The 20,666-nt window shown below is 42.9% G+C and overlaps 1 long non-coding RNA gene across 18 annotated transcripts in view; it reads right to left on the reverse strand.

Annotated features, from left to right (window-relative positions):
* Positions 1-20,666, reverse strand: part of LOC107504239 — a 113,740-nt gene that overhangs the window by 25,368 nt on the left and 67,706 nt on the right. For 14 of the 18 annotated variants that reach the window (XR_004951953.1, XR_004951955.1, XR_004951948.1 and 11 more), the window contains 4 exons: positions 18,525-18,609; positions 14,012-18,150; positions 4,305-4,463; positions 3,060-3,215 (listed from right to left, as the gene is read on the reverse strand). This is a non-coding gene — a long non-coding RNA (uncharacterized LOC107504239). Of the gene's footprint in view, positions 1-3,059; positions 3,216-4,304; positions 4,464-6,497; positions 8,435-14,011; positions 18,151-18,524; positions 18,610-20,666 lie in introns of all 18 variants that reach the window. The other 4 variants (XR_001595427.2, XR_004951954.1, XR_004951950.1 and 1 more) reach the window with 4 other exon arrangements.

Raw genomic sequence — 20,666 nt, forward strand, 5'->3', positions numbered from 1 at the left:
TGTTATAATCTCACTTCCATTTAAAGTCTCTTCAGAAATGAAGATTGACTGTCAGTCCTTCTATTGCCCATCTTGACTCAATATTATAACAATTTTCACAGATTTAACAAAAAAAGAATGGGGGCCAAGACAAAGCTTCACGATTTTGCCTAGATCTGGTCCAAGGAATACCTCATTCAGCCATGGGACTATGTACAAAAATATATATATTATTGAAAAATGCTCCTGGCCTCCCTTCTTCCAGAAGAGTTGTCCCAAATACAAATAGCATTCTCTATGACTCGTCCAGTGTAAACCACTACTCCTCCTGGGTGGTTAGTGAATGCAGGATAGCTCCTTACAATAGTCCAGGTTGGCAGCACTGACCCTGCACATTCAGATGACTCTTCTGCTCCAGATGCCGGGTCTGAGAGATACTGCCTGTTGGCACCTTAGATCATGCTCCCAACTTGGCCAGAGAAGGAGAATGAAAGGGACGGGGAAATAGTTACAGCCAGGTGGCACTCGGTCTCTTGGCTGTTTCACCTCTCTTTATCCTCCATGACAGAGGTCAGGCCCCCATCCCTTCTCCTGTGACTGCTTCAGGCATGCACAGTTTGGCCCTGGGAATGCAAGTCATCTATTATTTAGTTGGCAGGGACTTTTTTAAACACCTGTATCTTTGTGCTCTTTTCTTATTTTACCAGCCTTAATAGGTATTCCATTTCATCTTCATAACAACTCTTAGAAAGTCGGCCTGGAAGACATTCTTAGTATTTCAAATTGAGGAAATCAAGGCCCTGAGAGGTGCCAACCACACTTCTACAATTGAAGTACCTGCCATCTTGTGGTATGACTTGGACTACACCTGAGATCTGGCCCAGGGGCAGTAGGAGGTGAGCTTAGGAGGCTATAAAGCATACCTGGAGGGAGGAGACCCAAAGAAGGCTTCCCCAGGTACCAAAAAGCAGAGTCCACTCTACCTGCCTCTCACAGAGTAGGGGACATTTGATATAAAATAGAAAGTGCACTGTTTAGAATGAACAAGCAAAGGGAGACCAAAAATCCTGGACTGGAAAAATAAGTCACGTTTTAATGTTCTCAAGCACAGGCCTCTCTGTCAAACAACAGAGCATGCTGGGCAGTGAATGGACTTCCTAGATCGGCAGCTCTCAGATGGATTTGGGATCATGTAAGCAGATGGAAGAGCTGTGGTGTCTAGGGCATACTGGCTACTTTTTTCACAAGAACGTAATGAGCAATGGGCTTCAAGCTTCATGTTCTCCTCTGTTGCGATTTCACCACTGAGGAGCCAGGGAAAGGTTGCGATGAAGCTAACAGAGCAGGGCGACCTGTGATGGAGGTTAACCTGCTGGGGCAGCGTCAGCCATAAATCAGCATCCCGGCCTCATGCGCACGCCAGCAGGACAGCAGACAAAGGAGCTTTAAGTCCACCAAATGAAACGGCACTATTATAGCTAGATGATGTTTCCTTTTCCTGAAACTAGAAAGGTCTTTAGAGGCAGATGGACTTTTGGTGTCTGAAAACTGGAAAACAGGGAGACGAGATACAATATGCACAGAGAATCGACTTCAGTATCCTTATTCTTTTTTTCCTTACAAAACAAAACAGTAGATTCAGTTTGTTTTCTTTTTAATATGGTAAAGGATGCACTGTGTTTTCTTTAAAAGCTAATAATACTTCAGGTAATGAAGTAGAAATATCTACTGAACCTTCCTTTTTTTTTTTTTTTTTTTTTTTTTTTTTTAGAATTGATCAGGGCTTATTTATGAGCAGATACTAATTCATCATGATGTCAAGAAAGAAAAATCATTTGTTGAGTGCCTACTATGTTCCAGGTGTTTAATTTTCTTTACAATATCTCCCCTGAGGTAGATTTAATTGGAACCATTTTGCCCATGATGAAATGGAGGCCTGGTAAAATTAAATAATGTTTCCAAAATCGCACAAGGAATAAGTATCAGAATTGGAATTCAAATGTTCAAAGGACAAACACTAGGTTACCATATCAGAGAACTGAGGTCATTTTACTGTGGAGCTCTCCCATCATCCCACGTCGCTATTGGTAAGAATTTTACATAATGTGAAGGCATCCCCATGATAAACTGCTTGCTGCTCTGGAAGGCTGAATCTCTGTGAACCATTTACCTGCTCTGATGAGAGATTCAAGATTAAATCCTTGGTATGCTATCTACCTCATGGTCCACAGTCAATATGTGTTGGTGCTGGTGCTGTTTCATGCATTCTTCTTAATAACCTGGCACCAACATATGTTTATACCCACTGTAAAGGTAAAGAAAGTCTCAGACAGATTATGCAATCTACTCCGTGTCCCACAAGTAAGCCAATTAGTGCCTGAGTCAGAGGAGTCACCCAAACCCTCTTGAATTCTGAAGTCCATGTCCCTTTTACATCTCATAGAATCCATCAATAATTAAAGATAAGAGAGACCTTGAGGCTGTACATTCCAAACGCCTTCATTTACTTATTAAAAATTGGAGCTCCCACGAGAGGGAGTTGGTCAAGGTTAGAGTCAGGAAGGTGGTCTCTGGCCCTGTGAACTGAGTGTCTAGGTGAACTACTACAAAGGAGGGGACTAATATCTCGGGTACCAGTAGCTAAAACAAAATGTATGGCATTTCTTTTAGAAAACTACACAAGGATTCAGGGAAAGAAGATTTTAGGGGAAAAAAATCGGCCCTTTTACGTAAAATATGAGCAAGCTCAGAAACACTCACGAATGACCAGGGCGACTAAATAATTAATCAACAACAGACGGATGCCAGTTTGAAATGTAAATGGATGGATGAAGGTGTGATGCTGTCATCCAGGGGAAGATGATGTGACTGGAATGGTGAACCCGCCTTACCTGCTCTCACTGAAGGCGCAGACACAAAGAGGAAGTGAGGCTATCAGACAAAGGACCCCAAAACCCCTGATTCCTGGCTTTGACCTGCAGTACACTTTCATGTCCCTGTCCCCAAAGAGATGTTAAAAAATGATGAAGAGCCAGCTAGGCATGAGGGAGGGGAAGCAAAGCCATCTAAAGAAATGTTACCTGACAAGTCTGTAGGCGATACACTTGAGAACACCTTTATTTTCTTGCTTCTTGAAAAAAAAATGCACCTTTTGTCTCTCTTCCCTGCTCTTTCTTCCCAAATTCTCTAGAGGTCTTCCTGCAAGTGGTTCTGTGTGACTCAAAGGCAGACAACAGCTGCAAGCAAAGCAACAAAAAAGGAGATTGACAATGGGAAAAGAAGCAGGCGAGAGAAACTCCCTCACCTTATCACACCAGAAAATTCTGTGGCTTAAAAAACAAATAAATAAAGCCTGCAGAAGACGGAATATCTCTCCTCTAACTAAACGTTGATCAAAAATCTCTATTCTAGAAAAATAGGACAGTTTGGCATCCACATCACAGCTTCTTAGATCTGGAACACACACGTGCCAAGCATAGCCTGGTACACAGTAGGCACTAAATGTTTGTCAGCTCTTTTTTACTCTCTTTCTTTATCTAATCCATTTTTCCACACAAGCAAGCCTTCCTTTAAGCCCATGAACCTTTCCAGGCTTCTGTATAGTTCTCTGGGAAGTGAAGCTGAGTCTGGTGCCTACCTCAGAGGGTTAGAGGCCAGCCTATGCCCGGTGCTCTTGTGAGCGCCTACAGTGGCTGTTGCTTTCACTCTCCCAGATGGAGGAAGCAGCATGTGCAATGCCATAAGAAACTTGGTTTGTTTGGAGAAACTGCCAATAACTCTGGATGGCCAAAGTTCCAGGTCCAAGGTCAAGGTGGCAGGAAAGGCAGCTGGCGAGGCAGACATGGGCCAGAAGCTAGAGCATGAAAGGCTTGGGGCATCTGCTTCATGTGACAGGAGCTGAGACCCAGAGGACAGGAGGCAGAAGTGAGATTGAGCTAGTCAGAGAGAAAGCTGAGGAGGTCTTAAATTAGTCCAGTGAGGGTGGGGATGGAGAGAGAACGTGGAAGCTCTCAAGGACAAAGGCGAGCACAGTTTACTGTGTTACCCCTCTCCCGGCTTCACCGCCTGGTAGGGAGCAAGGCAGGAGGGGTGCGGTGGGGTGCCAACTGCCAGCTCTTTTAGTGGCTGAATCCATTGAGCAGATTTTCAGCAGCCCTGAGGCCCCTCCGCCTTCACTTGTCACTGTTGTTTTCTGAGTCTTTTTCCAGAAACTGACAGCTGTTTCCTTGCCGTTCTCTCTCCCCTTATTCTCACCCCTTTTCTTTCTCTCTGCTCTTCTCTCTTCCTCCCTCCTTTCCTTCTCTCCTTCTCTTCATCCTTCTTACCTTCTCTCCTTTGGGGAAAATTCAGCAGTGACTTCCTCCTCCTATAAACTGGCACCCACTTGTGGGCCTCTCCCATCTTCTCATTGTCCACATGGTTCTGCATTTCACTGAAGGTTGTGATAGTAAAGGTTGGGGCCAGCAGTGGAAGGAGTCAGGCAGCTGAGAGTAGAGAGAAAGGTTTTGTTCTGTTCACTGTGATTCTCACTGTGTGGGCGTCCTGTCCTCACCTCCTCCCGCCCCACGCTCTTGCTTTGGGCATGTCCAACTGGAAATCAGCTGCTTCCTTGGAGGGTCTTGGCTCTTTTCTGAGTGGAATCTCATACAAACACACAAAAGTAATCCATAATAGAAATAAAAGTAGAACAGAGCCAAGCACTGTAGCTTCTCCTCTTATGCAGTACATCCTGCTATAGTGCATACATTTTTCTCAATTTGAAAACTCAGTTCATGATGCGTTAAGATTCAGAGACACAATATAATGAAACTCTTAAGTTCACGGACACTTTGTCTCCAAGAATTTATTATTAATGGCATGCTTTTCTATAGGAAGATTTTCTAGTTCATGATTTCAAAAGTTTATTGGCAAGATTTCTGAAACCCCGTAATTTAAGGATCCACTATTTCACTGTCAAATATACATATGGAAATTGTACCCACGAGGAAATATATTTTTGAGAAATTTAAAGTTAATTTATATTTAATTTGAAGAATATTGTCTTCAAAGGAAAAAAATATAATTCTAAATGCAGAACTCTAAGCTTTTCACTACTGCAGTGCAGGCATGTAGGGGAATTGGGTTGTTTGGGGTGTGTGTGTTTTCATTTCTCAAAGCGTTGTGGATTCACACACAGAATATTGTAACCAGCTTCTCTTCATCCACTAGTAGGGGCTGAGAAGCTAGTAGCTTAAATGTGAGTGAGAAGGATTTAGGTTCAATAGGAGGAAGGGAGGACCTGAAAGGAACATTGTTAGGACATTAGCAGAGGTGGCTAGAGAGCTGGGGCATGCTACCATGGAGGGCTTGAACATTTCTGTAGAGTCTCATCTCTCTGGGCAGGCTTAGGCTTGCCATCCTCTCAAAGGAGTCCGCTTATGAGAAAAGCAATGATATAAGTTCTCCCATCCCACACTCTGTCCCCAGGACCCCCTTAGTGTCATCATGGGCAGGAAGGTGGAGAATGCCCTCAAAGGCCAAAGGTCAAAGGCCAGCTCAGCACTTGCCAGCTGTAGGATCTTGGGAAAATCACTTAATCACACTGTCTTAATTTTTCAGCTACACAATAAACATGATAACAAGCACACATCCCTCCCAGGTTTAAGGTGGGGGTAAAAGTGGGTGTGAAATATGTTAGGGTGGAGCATTCTATGAGCACTGGTCTTTATTAGATGCTACATGAAACACACAGATTGGCGGGCACGACCCCTGCCCCCCAAGGGATTGAAAACCTGCAGAGGTGTTAATAATAAAGTTTCCAGGTCTTTGGATCTCAATTGCAGCTTTTTTTCACATATAAGAAATGTGTTAACTTGTACAAATAAGCAATTCAAAGGCCAAAGCAGCTCATAGTCCATCTTGAGTGACCGGTGAGTCATGCTAATTCTCTTCAGCCCATGCTTTTACTAAGAAGCATCCATTTGAGCAGCAACTCCAATTAGCCATAGACTCGATGTCTGTCCACACAGAGGGCCAAAGACCCCAGAGTGACGTTTACTCTAACCACATCGACAAGCTTCACTCCACCAACCCATAGGCTAAATCCCTCAGTAACATTCTTCAGAGAGAAAGCCTAACAAACTCATGATGGTTTTTGTGCCTGGAAACAACGGAGCACAGTTAGCTCTTGGCTCATGTGACAAATTCTGACACAACAACTTCTCAAAATCTAACTAGACAAAAAGTCAATCCAAGAATCAAGACCTCACAAGCAAGCACCACTACCAACGCCACCAAATTCCCTTGCTAATGCTTTTCATATTTCTTCTCAACAGCCCCTTAGTTAACTGGCTGAAAACCACACAATAACCAGAATGATATCTGGGTGTCTCTGATTGTCTTTGACTTTCCTTTGAATTTGACTTGATGATATCAGGCACAGATAATTTGCCTGTCTACAGTTGTCATAAATGTTAGAAGGTGGCAGGAATTCATTCTATGAGAATATTTTTAGGATATAATCTTAGAGCTAAGATTACCTCTGAAAGAGAACTCACTGAACACAGCCCAGGGAGAGAGAAGAGGACTGCTGCTCCCCCCATGAGCATGGAACCAAGGACGAAGCCGGTCTAGGTTGCCTTTGCAGACCATCACTTTTCCCAGCGTTAGTGTGTCTTTCAGCCACGTGAAGCCTGGGATCCTAAGATGGCGAAGAACCTTCTCCCATTGGCAGGAGGCACGGGACACACCTCCAGTGCCAGGTGAAGTAAGCAGCTTTCCCATTACCTCCTAATCCACGGACACAGGTAGGCCTTGTTGTCTGGAATCAAGTACAACCCACCATCAATGGCCAGAGCTGGTATTCTTGTCATTAAGAAGTCAAAGTATGATGTGTTTTTTGCATGAAATACTATTCGGAAAAGATAAAAATGTTTATGGTCTTCACCTTTTGATAAGTTACATATACACAGTCTAGAAACTTTCTGGTATCTGAAAATATCCTCAAGCCTCAAACACTCTTTTATTATTGCCCTATTCACGAAGACCTTTTTTTCGAGGGAAAATGGCAGGTAAGCGAAGGGGAAACTTTGGTTAAAAAGACCATGAAATGTGGAATTGAAATTTTTCATGTTTTGAACACATTTTTGTGGACTAAGAATTATTAAAGATGGAAAAGAGAAGGGTTTTAAGAAGAAATGGCCTCTCTCTCAGTAAACATTTAAGAATAAACTAATTAATTAGAGAGATAAATAAGCACTGGAGTTCAACCCCAGAACAAGACACAAGAGTTAGCTACATGGTTGATTTCCAGTTGTCAGGGAAGTGAAGGAGATAGAGGGGCCCTATCCTTTGGGTGGAGATTTATAAGCATCCCAAAGAGTATGACAGCACAGGGAAGGATGAGCTGCAAAATACTTTCTAACTGAATTCCCTCCTCCACTAACTACTTATAAAATAGTGAAAAAGGAACACCTTACTAGACTCTTCCTTGACATATGTGTGGCAAGAAGAGAGATCTGTTTCTCTTTGATGCTTTACCCCAAACTGGGGCTCTAGCTGTCTGCACATGGCCTCAAATGTCACATCTCCGGGGTGAGCCCTTGTCTAGAGCTCATTTTGGGTTGGTGGCAGATTCCCAGGGCCCAGTCTGCTAAGGTCAGCCACAGCTTGAGGGCCAGGTACTGCTTAAACTTGAATGAGTATGTGTTCAACAACCTGAACTAAGTTTTTTTTTCCCCTGAAATTAATAGATGAAGTGTTGTATTCCTAAAGCGAGATGACCGCACATTGCTCATCACTGTTGCAGAGGAAAGAGTCCAGGTGCATGGTGGATGCTACTCACGTGTGAGAAAGAGCTCATGTAGTTTACAAATAGCCCATGAATTTGAGCTTCTCTCTCCATCTAGTACCTTTTCCTTGAGCTTCCCCCAAACTCCTATTTTTGTGGTGAAGTACCCAACAAGAGTGGAACATAAAATCATTGAAAATCAAGAAAGGTGAAAGAGGCAATCAGCTATAATATAATAAGTTATGTTCTCAGAATCCAATGATGGACTTTCATAACCCATCTCTAGCCATGAATAGCTGTGTGACCAGAAACCAGTTATTAAACCTCTCTGAGCTGTAGTGTCCCCTACTTGTAGCACAGAGATTCTCAACCACTACCTGCTCTCATAGGATCTCATGATAGAGCTTAGATGAGGTAAAGCACATGCCAGCCTCCAGCCTAGTCCCTCCCCCAGAAACAGAGCACTCAATGGCCCTTCATTCCAAAGTGTTGAAGGAACATCAGCTAAAATCACACCATTAATTATAGAAGTCATTGGTTTAGACCACTAAAGAGTCTGCACCAACCTGTAAAAAGATAGCAATACCTTCGTCTCCTCTTCAAGTTCACACTTTTCGCATTTCCCCAGGAACACCATTTTTTGTGGGAGAACCTGGAGCTGGTCCCCTGACAACAGCTCCAGAGGCCCTTGAAGCCAAGGAAGAGAGAAGCACTTTGAAGTGGAAGATGAACCTCTTATTCTCAGGTGGCATCCTGCTGCCTGCCTGGAATGTATCTAGCAAGATATTAAACCCCTACGGCCACAGCTGGAGAAAAGGATTTTAGACAATTTAGACCTCCTTTCCTGACATAAGCACAGTGAGGACAGGGACTGGCCTGCTTGGGTCATCACCACCTTCCTGAGTCTGTGATAGTGCTCCTGAATGGGAGGTGTGTCTCCTCTTTCCACTCTTTCCTCTTGGGCCCCTTCTTGCTTTATTCTTCAACTCAGTGTCATCACCATCAATCTCATCATCCACAAGCCCTCTCTCCCTCTTCCTCTCAATCTCTTTCTCTCTGGCAGCTCACTCTCACTTTCTTTCTCCCATTTCCCCTGCCCCCTTGTCTCTCTGTCCCTCTTCTCAGTCTACTTTCCAAATGTATCACAATCCAGACCTTCCTCTCCCTCTCCATGGCTCAAGAGAGGCCTTTAGAATCACTTATCCAGTCTGCCTCAGTCACCATCTCACTTGGTCCTGCTGCCCACAGCTCACTGCCCTCCACCCTTCACTTACCTAATCCATTTACCAAAATGTTTCCAAAGTGTTCTTCATAAAACTGAAATCTAAGAGTGTCTTCCCCCTGCTGAAGACCATCAGTCACCCCTACAGTCAGGGTGACTATAGGGGTGACTGATGGTCTTCAGCAGGGGGAAGACGCTCTTTTACAGCTCGGCTCTCAATTTCCCAGGAACACCAGCCCCTCTACCCCACTAAGCTGTTTTCATAAAATCTCCCATCAAAGCCTCACAACATCCTTCAAGGAGGCACTGCCCTCTCCATTTGAAAAGTGAGGAAGTCGAGACTTGAAGAAGTCCATCATTTGTAGACAGACAGCTAGGAAGCAGCCAAGCCAAAAGTCTCAGCCAGCTGGGCTGGTCCCAAAGGCCCTGCCCTCTCCCACCTCCATCCAGCTCCCAGAGTCACTTGGGTACGAGTCCTCCCCAACTTCGTGGGCCAGTTGCAAGGGGTTTCTCACTCCTTTCGAGGTGTCCTCATAACTAAAGCACGTGCCACTCTGTAGCTTAGCTGTAAGTCTCTGTCCTCCCCACAGAATGAGATTCCTTGAAGATCAAGATCATGTCCTGCCCCCATGCTGACTGCAGAGCTGGCACTTGGGGAGCTTTAATTGAATCAAATACTGGTCAGATAAATGAATGAGGAGATAAATGAATATCATGCCCTCAAGTGGCCACAGTCGTCTGTCTCTTCCATGATAAAACTTAATTTATCTGCTCAGCCATGTTAGAAATTTTGGAAATGTGTTTACTGGTTACAAGATATTGTTAGAACAAGGTTACATCTCCATCATTTAAGGATGGAATCACTATTACAAAAAAGTGTTCCCGTCATTCTCGTCGCCATTGTTGTTTACTATGAAATGTCGCTGTGCTTGAATTTTAAGCAGATGGGTTTAGGCTCCATTCATAATTTCCCTGATTTAGGAACAATTATTATCACAGACGGGGACAGAAGCACCTGCCAACTGCCAGTGCCCAACAGCAGCTTCGTTCTTGGCACACGTGGGTGCGATTTCACTTTACCGGTGATCTCTCCACAAGCTGCCTGTGCTGTTGGTCCCGGTGACGACGGGGGTGAAGGACGAAGCCAGGGCTCACCCTTCTGGGGGAGGGGACATTGAGATTCCTGGGCATTGTACCAACTCAGCCATATGTCACCACAGAAAGTAACTGCTTTTTCCATATATGATCATAACTAATGTTGCAAAGCCTGTTTTGCCTGGATCCTTTTACAGGACCTGTGCAGAATATGCTCTGAGCTTTCACTCCAGATTTCTTTCTTGGGATGAAGGGCTCTGCACACACACACACGGGAACAAGCTCTCATCCTGTTCATCAGGAGTGATAATTATTCCATAGGCTAATTCTGCGAGTGTTAGTTACATGGGGTGAAGTTCTGGCTCACAAACAGGTGCTGATGGAAACAGGGATCTAATGGCCAAATACATCCTAATGTTCTCCCTTCAATTCTTTTATTTTTTCTGTCTTTACCTTTTAGAAAATGTTAATGTATTCCTGATGAATTCAGCGTGAAAAAAAAATATGTTTATCAGCTTGGGTTTAAAATTTTTATTCATAATAAGAATATAGTAGCACTGCCAACACTTTCCAAAGTCAATCCGGACTCCTTGCCAGCTCTCAGGGACTCATCACAAGATGACCACACAGAAGAGTTACGAGGAAGGAACTCAGATGCCAAAACGATAAGCAAGCATATTTTAATCAGGTATTGGTGCTTTATTCTTGCCAGGCGCAGGGTTGAGGAAAGCATGCTCTGGTGACAGATAACCCTGCAAGTTGTCATTTGGTAACTACATAAGCTATGCCTTTAGCCAGGGCCAAATGGATGATAAGTTTGTCACTGTTAACAGGTGCTAGTTATTTGGATCAAACCACACTTCACTTCCTCTTGCAAAATCAAGCTACCAAATTTCCTGACTGCATTTCCCCATCTACAAAATGGGAGTGAGGGAAGGTAAGCTCTGTGGCCCTTCCCCACACGGCCTCTGATCCTGAGGACTTGAATTTCTGCCAGACCCTCTTCTCCCTCTGTTTCCACAGAGGGCCCACCTTCACCCACCATGCGCAGATGCCCCAGCCCCACTGCTCAGCTGGGACTGTATTTCACACAGGGGGCCCACCTTAGCAGCTGAACTGCTCCCCCTGTAACCGTCTGCACGCAAGAAGCCTGCAGCTTTGCGGGCCGCATCCAGCGCCACAGCTGGGTTCTTTAGTTTGTTGTGAAAAGAATTCCAGCATGACACAGCTCCTCTCAGCACAAAGAAGTGCTGAGGCACTAAGGGGGAAAATAAAGAAAGTAAAAAGAAAGAAAGCCTCTGTAACTGAGGTAGTGCAGAGAGAGAGGTAAGACTGGGCCAGCCTCCTCCCCAGGGTCTGGTTCCATCCACTGAAAACAGGGCCTCGTCCCAGGGGCGCCTCGAACGCCTCCTTGGTGCCTCAAATGCCTCCTCAGAAGCAAACAATGCTGCTCGCCCTGTGGTCATAGTGGGTCCTTCCATTGTTTGGTTTCTAAACTTGCCTCCACTTCCCCGAGGTCTCTGAGAGCCCAGGGCTTGCAAATCAACACAACATTTAATTATTAATTAACTGCACATTAAAGTTTCCATTGTTCAAATAAGGGAACTAGGGACAGTGCCCTTTCTGAAGCATCCATTAATAAAAAAAACGAATTCTAAAGCCTCCAGAGTCCAGGGTGGTCGGCACCAAGATAGGTGGTTGCCTCGACCCTGGGACTTGGGCTGGGTCCATCACATAAGTCGCCACTTTCAGGGGCCCCTTCTAGGCCAGCATCATCGGCACTCTAAGATCCAGTCTCGGTTTTACCACATCCCAGAGCGCTCTGAAGTATCCTCCAGAGTTTCAGGAAATACTCAAAAATGTTTCCAATTACACCGAATGCTTTCTTATTAAAATAAAAGGTATATACACAGCACTGTGAAGAGAGGCACGAATAATATAATTAAATACTGTTTATGCTCCTATGGGATGGGTGTGAGCTACTGTCACTCAATGAGGATGACATTAGCATAAGAAGGGACATAGCACAGTCAGCTTGGCTTTAGAGGGCAACAAAATGAGACAAATCAGAAGACTCCCAGTGTAGCTCACCTCAGACGGGCTGGACCCTCCATGTTACATTTACCTGCTGATTCGGGCTGAGGCCACACACACTCACACTCACACACACTCACACGTCTTGACTGGAGGTCTAAAATCACAGTGAGTAGGGGCAGCATTGTTCAGAAGTCGGTGGATGCTCTTCCTGTTTCTACCACAAACCCACTATTACCAACCCCGCTCTGCTTCTCTGCTCAGCCTTCTCCTCGTCTGAAGAACGATGGAACCTACCTACACTATTACCAAGACCAGCTGCTGCCCTTTCTATTACAGCTATCTTTGGCACTCTAAAAAGGAATTGTCTTCAATGGCTGGTTTTGTTACTTACTCATGTATATAGCTCTTCCCAATATCATGAGCTCTTTTGGAAAAAGGAGTAGATCTTATTTAATTTTACACTATGCATTAAGCACATAGGTTTAGTCATGCTCATATGTCATTTCTGTGATGTGCTGAGCACTGTGCTAGTCTTTCAGTACAGACACTGGCCCTGCCCTTCGGGAGGAGGCAATCAAATAATAACACAGGTAAATGAACTAGTTATGAATTATAATTAGTGTTGGGCAGGGAAAATAAAAAGGTCTAAGATAAGAAATGGTAGAGAAGAGACCAACTTCAAATTAGACCATTAAGGACAGCTTCTGTGGAGGGGACATGCATTCAAGGTGAGTCGTAGATGGGAGAGAATGAGCCAGCTATGCAAAAGTGGGGAGAAAGGCGTTCCTAGCAGAGGTTTCTTGCATGCAGCAGACACGCCATCAAGGTTTCCTGATTTGTTGATAAAGAATTTATAAAGTATATCAAATAAATTCAAATTAGTAAGAAAATCTAGTCAAAATGTACTGTGTATAAACAAAGCAACCAGTAAGTGAATTCTTCACTTTTCAGGGGAAGGCAGAGCCTGGCTGAGACGATGGGTTCCTTGTCCCTTATGGGTTCACCTAAAACAGTGAGACACACTCCAGGCTCAGTGCCCCCCTCCCCTCAGCTTTTTCCGTTACATCTCACTTCAGAGCTGCGGTCAGTGCCTAGCACAGGAATTAAAACACTAGAGAATTCTACATTTTCCTCCACAACTTCTTAAGTTTATTCTTTCTCTGGTCTTTCGATGTTCTCACTGGTGTGGCATTGTGGTCAAGACAATACCTCAATTCCTTACATTTTTTCCCTTACAGTCTCTTGTGATTTTGCCCCATATCAGAAGCATACAGAGCGAAGCAGATGCAATCCCCAGACCCCATAGCTCATGCACCTGGCTTTGAGTCATTTAAACATGCATTCCATCTCAAGATGGAAGAGGGAACTGAACAACTGCAGACTGCTCAGCCACTTTGGCTCTCATGGTGCCGGTCACCAAGCCATTGTCCCTGCTTGTCTCTGCTTTACGGCTATGGGACTGGGTCTCAACCAACCACAGTCTCCTGCTTCCTTTAGGCTTTGTCCAAAGGGGAACTTAGGCGGAGACTAAGAGGTAGGAAATATCTAGTTTCCAAATATCTAATGAGGTAGATTTTTCCTGGCTGGACCCTAAAGCTAAAATCACTCAGGAGATAAGGGCTTCTCTTGTTACCTGAACAATAACGATTGCCCGTGTGCCCAAAAACCTATCACATGTGCCTAGAGGGGGAGGAGAAGAGGCTGAAACATCTGTATCTGTGTTACCTGATGTATGCAAGCAACATCTGGCTGCAAGATGTGCCTACCCACAGCTTGAAATCGTCTGATGCTATTGCTCTCCTTCCTCCTTTCTGTCCACCCTTCTGTCCTTCACCATTTTTGTTAATGGTGGCCACAGCCCTGCATTACATTGTTAGGGCCAAACATATGATAATAAACCCAGTTCTTACTCTCCAAGTCCGAGTCGAGTGGGGATGCATGAGCAGATGGTGCCATCACAGAGAGTGATCACCTCAGTGATCATGACTGAGGGGGAACTGGTCTGACAGGAACGCAGCCAGTGGAAGGCTTCTCGGAGGAGCAAAAGCCAGGGTCAACTTTTAAGCTGTTCAAGAGGTTAAGACTGACACTTAGTAAACAACAGGAAGGTTCAGGAGGTCCAACATCAAGAAGTACATACAGAATATCGTCCTTTTTGCTGATTTCCACGTAGATCCAGGGATGGGCAAAATGGATTCTGATGACTGCACCAAAATCACAGAAGGCCCTCACCTCCACCCAGAGAGCCTAATCCAGTACATTTGAGTTATGGCTCCAGAATCCATTTGTTTGTTTTATTTCCTAATGGGGTACATATGTAGTAGGTGTCTAATTATTTCATTCTCATAACATTTCTTTAAGAGTCAGGGAACTACTCTGCCCCATTCAAATCATTAGCAGAGATTAGCCAGTCCAATGAGTATGGAACCTCCAGGCCATTCAGACCCAGAAATCATACAGTCGAATCCCAACTAGTTGGCCAAATGCTTTCTGCTGCAAAATTGTGATGGCTGATCCTTCTTTAGTCTGGGCCGAGATTTAATTTGTGTTGCAATGGAACACTTTCAATCGTCAATGACGAAAGGTGATATTTCCAATATTCCTTGAGAAGGCTTCAAAGCTTTCAGTTCTTTTCTGAAAAGCTTTTCAGCTTTATTTTGACGTGGCAGAAAAGTTTTGCATGCGTCCTCGCATCCACTGTTGTGACAGCTGCATTTAATGAGTGCAAAATGATCAGAAAAACATCCTTTGGTGTGGGTTGCTGGTTGGTGACAGGGGAGAGGTGATGCTGAAATTGGAGCAGTGAAGTCATGCACACATCTGTTGAGGCGGAATTCCTGCCCGTCTGGTCTATATCAGGCAGCTTGATGCATGGCCTCGAAGCCAAATAAGACCTGCAGACCCGTATCCCATGCACCCCTTCTTCAAACAGCAAGGTTAAGATTCAACTGGATTTCCCAAGCTGTTGTTGCTGGAGGTTCATCCATGAATCTTTCTAAGTCGTTCATGTATCTGTCATGAGGACATCTTTCTGATTTATCTAATATACAATTAACAAACTTATGAGGGAAAAAGACAAACTTTAAACAATTTATGTGTAAAGGCCCAAATCAGACAATGAAGGTCTTCTTTTAAAGATGGAATGGTTATGATAGATTAAATTATTTTTTAGTAAAATTATTTTTTGCTCCCTTTCCCCCCAAACACAAAGACACACTTACCCTCCTAGGAAGAGTTGACTTTGACTTTGGGACTTCTTTCGGCCAATGAGAGGTGGGAAGACAGTCCCACATGCCAGTTTGGAGCTTAGTAAGGAACTGCATGTTTACACCCACTCCTCTGAGAGCTTCCACTTCTGCCTTGAAAAAGTCATGAGCCAGATAGCTCTATGCTGTCAGATAATCCTTGCAGAATGAGAGACAAGTGCAACAATCCAAACTCAACCTGCAGCTTAAAACCTAGTTGTCCCAACTGACCCATCTGCAAAGCATACCTGGAGGAGAGTCTCCTATTTGAACCCAGCTTAGAACAGCCCAGCCACAGCTGACTTGCAGCCCAGGAAACATGAGCATAAATAGCAGTAAATTTAAGTCATTGAGATTTGAAGCTGTTTGTTATTAGCATCATTGTGTTGTTTTAAAAGCTTTTGAGAGAGATCACCAACAACTCACACCTGACTATGTGACAGAAAAAAAAATATTCTAGCTGTGGTAGATGCCTAGAGCTCTGCTGACCTGGCGTAAGAGAAAGCAGATGGAGCAAACACTCACGTTGGCCAGCCCCATCTACGCAAGGCAAAATGAATAACAACCACATGCTTAACTGCATTTGTCACCTGTTGATTGTGTTTTGGGGCCATGGAGTTGCACTTAATATTAATGGAAGTGCAATTTCAGTAAGGCTTCTAAAGCAGCTCCTTGGTTCCAACATGTTTTATTGGTTGCTATCTTCTCATACCTTACACTGGAGAACTAAAAGTACCTGCGTGTGTCTTGTCTTTTTCCCTGGAGTGTCTTTTCATTTTCATATAGCTTCATTTCCAGTCTTCTCTTTCTCATCATGGAAAAGACAGCAAAAATAAACCGTCACACCAAACCATTATGACAATTTACTCCTGAGGGGAGAATCCTGTGGGTGTCTGAAAGCTGACTCTAAGTTATATTTGCTTAATTTATGCTTCTATTGATGAATAATTAGGGCAGCAATTAATTTTAAAATGCTAATGCACAATGGGTCTCACTGTTTAGTTTTGTTTTGCTTTAAATATCCTTTGTCCTCAGTTCTACTTGTATTCTTCTTAATGGATTTAGTTTAGCAAAGAAGTAAAATTATTTTTTAATGCTTTATTTACTTGATTGAATTGGACTTTTTACCAAATATTGACTAAAAATGTTTGTTTAAGATGGTATACCATAGAATTTAATGGAAATAAAAACCTGTAGTACAGAAACATCATTTTTTACATGTCTCATGGGTGATCTATCTGAATGATGGATCAAGTAACAGGCAGATGTTTCTAGCAATGTGCCTGACTATATAAATTTTGGGTTGTTTTCTAGTTGGAGAGAAAATTCCTTTTATCTCTGAAAATGTCACAAAGATATTCTTTGAGAAGAGAAAATTTTCCAACTGTAAAGTAAAATGAGCTTTTATTTCTTTTACATCCTCCAGTGCTGGGAAGGTTGGGGACATAGTTAAGTCAACAAAATGCTCCTTTCATTTGCTCACTCTTTCAATATCTATTGACATTGGATATGCAAGTGTCCCACCCTGTGCTAGCTTGACTAGTACCTGCTCTCAGAGTCATAGGGTGCTGAGAAAGTCAGACAAGAAAAACCTCTAAGTACTTTCATCATTGTACTACATGTCATCATTTTATATGCATGTTTATTATCTTTCTTCTCAACTAGAGTATGAGCCCCAAGAGAGAAGGAACTGTGTCTGTAATTCCCACCACCCAAGCAGGAACTGGAGCAGGAGAGGCACTCAGTAAGCTCTGTGGCTGGTGAAAGGAGAAAAGTGATGTTTCAAAGATGTGAATAGGACAGAATTGGAGCCCAAAGAAGAGCTCCCTTCCTCAGCATAGGATGCAGTGGAGAGTGGATTGATCAGAAAGCTACCAAGGAGGGGGTTAGGATGGAGCAGGGGTTCCCATGAGGAGACAGACAAGATGTCGCCCAAAGAGCCATGTTAGAAGCACATAGCATATGAACATGGTTGGAGGAGGAAGCCTACTGGACAGGTATGGCGATACCGAGGAGGTTTCAGCGGACTGTGCGATCCCTTGGGGAATGGCAGGAGCTGGGACTGGACAGGAAGGGAGGCCCAACACAAGAGTCACTTTAAACCCAGATGAGGAAACTTTATCATTCTCTGTTATCAGTGTTGATTACTAACTGACTGAAACCTTTAGATGCCAAACTGCTAACCAATGTGAGCACTGAAGACAGTTGTCTGTTCACTTTTGGCAGAAAGTTAATGTCCTCTTTTCTAACAAATCTGTAACGCTTTTCCACTGACATGTGACTTGGGGTATAGCCAAGACTTCATCAGCTAATGCAAAACGAGTACAGGTCAGATACGGCTGGATTTTTCTTCCATTATCTAAATATTTAAAGGGAAATCAGCATTTGGGTCTGAATTATCTGAATAATCCCACAATTCTCCATTGGCTTTTAGTAGACTTTCAAGATAAATTAAAAATAATAATAACTATCTCTAAAATTAAACATTATACATATTAAATATCTATTTTTAAATGACAGCAAAGTTATTTGCCTTGGTTTTCACCCATGTAAGAAAATATTTCATAAAGCAAAAACTCAGGAAAGACGGTCACATAACCTGGTTTTCTAGATTGCTTCCTTTTGTTTAATGGACTTCCCTGTTTTATTAGAAAAGCTATCTGCATGTTTGCAGACACAGGCACTTGCCTTCCGCCTGCTGCAGGTTGAGGTCCTTGGTAAGTGGTAACAGGCCACTTCAGAGATCATTGTGAATTCCTCTCATGTACACAGGCTTCAGCCCAGGGTTGACAAGGAATTTTGAACTTCAAAAAAAAAAAAGAGGAGGAATCACGATAAATATTTCATTGTCTAGTCAACCCAATTTGTGAAGCCTGTTTGTCTCATTCAGCCTCTGGAGATTGCTACAGGAATCCTCCCCAGATGTTCTCCCTTCCAGCCAACTTACCACTCTGTGTGTGTTGGGAGTGGGGGTGGGTGTGGGGAGGGGGCAGCGTCTACATTCTGGAAGCCCAGCTGTTAGAGAAGAGAGAACAGAGGGAGGGTTGCACCCACTGTGGGAGACGACTGGATGTCACTGGCCACCCCTACCAGGCTACTGAACCCATTCCCGAACTGGGCTAATAGACTCATGATCAACCAAGCTCTACTCTGCTCAGCTTTATACTGTGCTCCTCACCGTGATAATCAGGAAGAATGTCAATCGAGAGCATGCGAAGCAGCAGGGAGCCGATCACTCTGACTTCCCTAAGTCAGCAGAAATCCTGAAAGAAAGATACCAATTGAACATATATTGGGCACGAGGATGACAAGGGCTTCAGAGTCCTTTGCATAGGCCCGGAGACTCCCATTTCTCTCTCTGAGCTACAGAGCGTCAGGGTTCTCGGTAGCCATGGGGCCCCATGTACCTGTCTTATTCATTACCAGTATCGCTTTTTAAATTCGTATTACCTATTATGATTCTTCAGATACTGACACTTGTTCAAATCTCTTTGGATCATGCCTACATACTTAAGTTTGTTCTTCCACCAGTCTTAAACCTCATCTGTTTCTTGGATGTGATGACAATAGCTGTTCCACAGATACACTGTTGCCAGGAAAGAGCTCGGACCTAATGAGAAATAAGGAAGAACCTAACACCCTCCTGAGAGATTATCCTGCCACAAATCGCCCTCGGCAGAAAGACCAGCCAAGCTAAAATCTTGAAAGAGCTGTTCCAGAGGAATTCTTCTTTGGGGTTTTAAAAACCACAAAGCCAAGATTTTGAAGGTAAATTTGATACTCCTACAGCTTGGCTGCACAGAATACAGAGTACGGAAGGCCGTGACAAAGAATGCCATGCTTCTAGCCCCTCAGTGGTCTCAGAGGCTGTAACCAGAGTCTGAAGAGCAGAAAAGCTAAGTTGACACAGGAGATTAGAATGGGCTAAACATAATTCCTCAGAGGTTCTAGATCGTTCTTATTTGCTTGACAATTTCAGAAAACACAGAAATTTTAGGCTGTCTTTCATATTTCACTATTCTAGTCCTGTTTTCAAGAAATGAGATGTTTCTAATGCTGCAGGTAATGATGAATTATATATTACATACTGACTAAGGCCTCACAGTACCACTTGTGTCTACTAATGATCAAGTTTTACCCAAAATAGAATTAAACTGTGAATGAAATATAAATCATTTTGTAAGATACTGGATTTCTGCGTGTGTTTCTTACAAGAAATTCCATGTAGGCCCCATAATTCTGGTATAAAGCCCAAACTATTTTACTCATAATATAGTAGTTTTAGACAGACACTTATTTATTACTTTGACACTCATGAAGGGGAAAAGGCTTTTGATCCAAAAAAACAAAAACAAAAACAAAAAAAACACATTACTTTGCAATATAAAAAGATAAAATAAGATCCAATTGCCAATTATCTAATTAGGAAATGTCCCAACTGAAGTTCTGAATTTTTTTTCAGTGAGCTTTCTTGGCCCTCAACAGAGAGCTTTATGTAAATGTTCCCATTTAGACATGTCATTTTCATTAACATCACTGTGATATATAACTAATAACAGTTAAGTGTAATTATGGCCATATTTAGAAAATAATTGTGGTAAGACAGCATTTCATGATCAATCTTGTGCCACTCCACTGTATTTTACACTCAACTCTGCCTACTCGTGGCCTCTGCAGAAAACAGAACTTGGATACCACAAATGTCATAAAGGACAAGACATTTCTCATGCTTTATGTTCTTACTATTTTATTTCATATCGTTGTCGTTGTTTTCATTTATGATCTAATTCTTCAGTATTTCTCTCTGAATGGAATTAATTACATCTATAAATAAAGCATGAAAGAGTGGCCTTACATTTTGTTTTTGTTTTTTTATAATTTTTTTTTCAATTACAGTTGGCATATGATATTAGTTTCAGGTGTACAACACAGTGATTAGATATTTATATAACTTACAAAGTGATCACCCCTATAAATCTAGTACCCATCTGAAATCATACATAATTATTACAATATTATTGACTATATTCTCTACACTATATTTTACCTCCCAATGACTATTCGAAACTACCATTGTGTACTTCTTAATCCATTCCCCTTTTTCACTCATCCTGCTAACCCTTTTCAATATGACAACCATCAAAATGTTCTCTGTATCTATGAGTTTGTTTCTGTTTTGTTTTTTCATTTATTTTGTTCTTTAGAATCCAAGTATAAGTGAAATCACTTGTCATTTATTGTTCTCTGTCTGACTTACTCCACTCAGCACAATACCCTCTCGGTTCATTTATTCTGTTGCAGATGGCAAGATTCTTTTCTT

The sequence above is a fragment of the Rousettus aegyptiacus genome, unplaced genomic scaffold (genome assembly GCF_014176215.1).
Source record: "Rousettus aegyptiacus isolate mRouAeg1 unplaced genomic scaffold, mRouAeg1.p scaffold_m13_p_7, whole genome shotgun sequence".
Taxonomy (NCBI): Eukaryota; Metazoa; Chordata; class Mammalia; order Chiroptera; family Pteropodidae; genus Rousettus; species Rousettus aegyptiacus.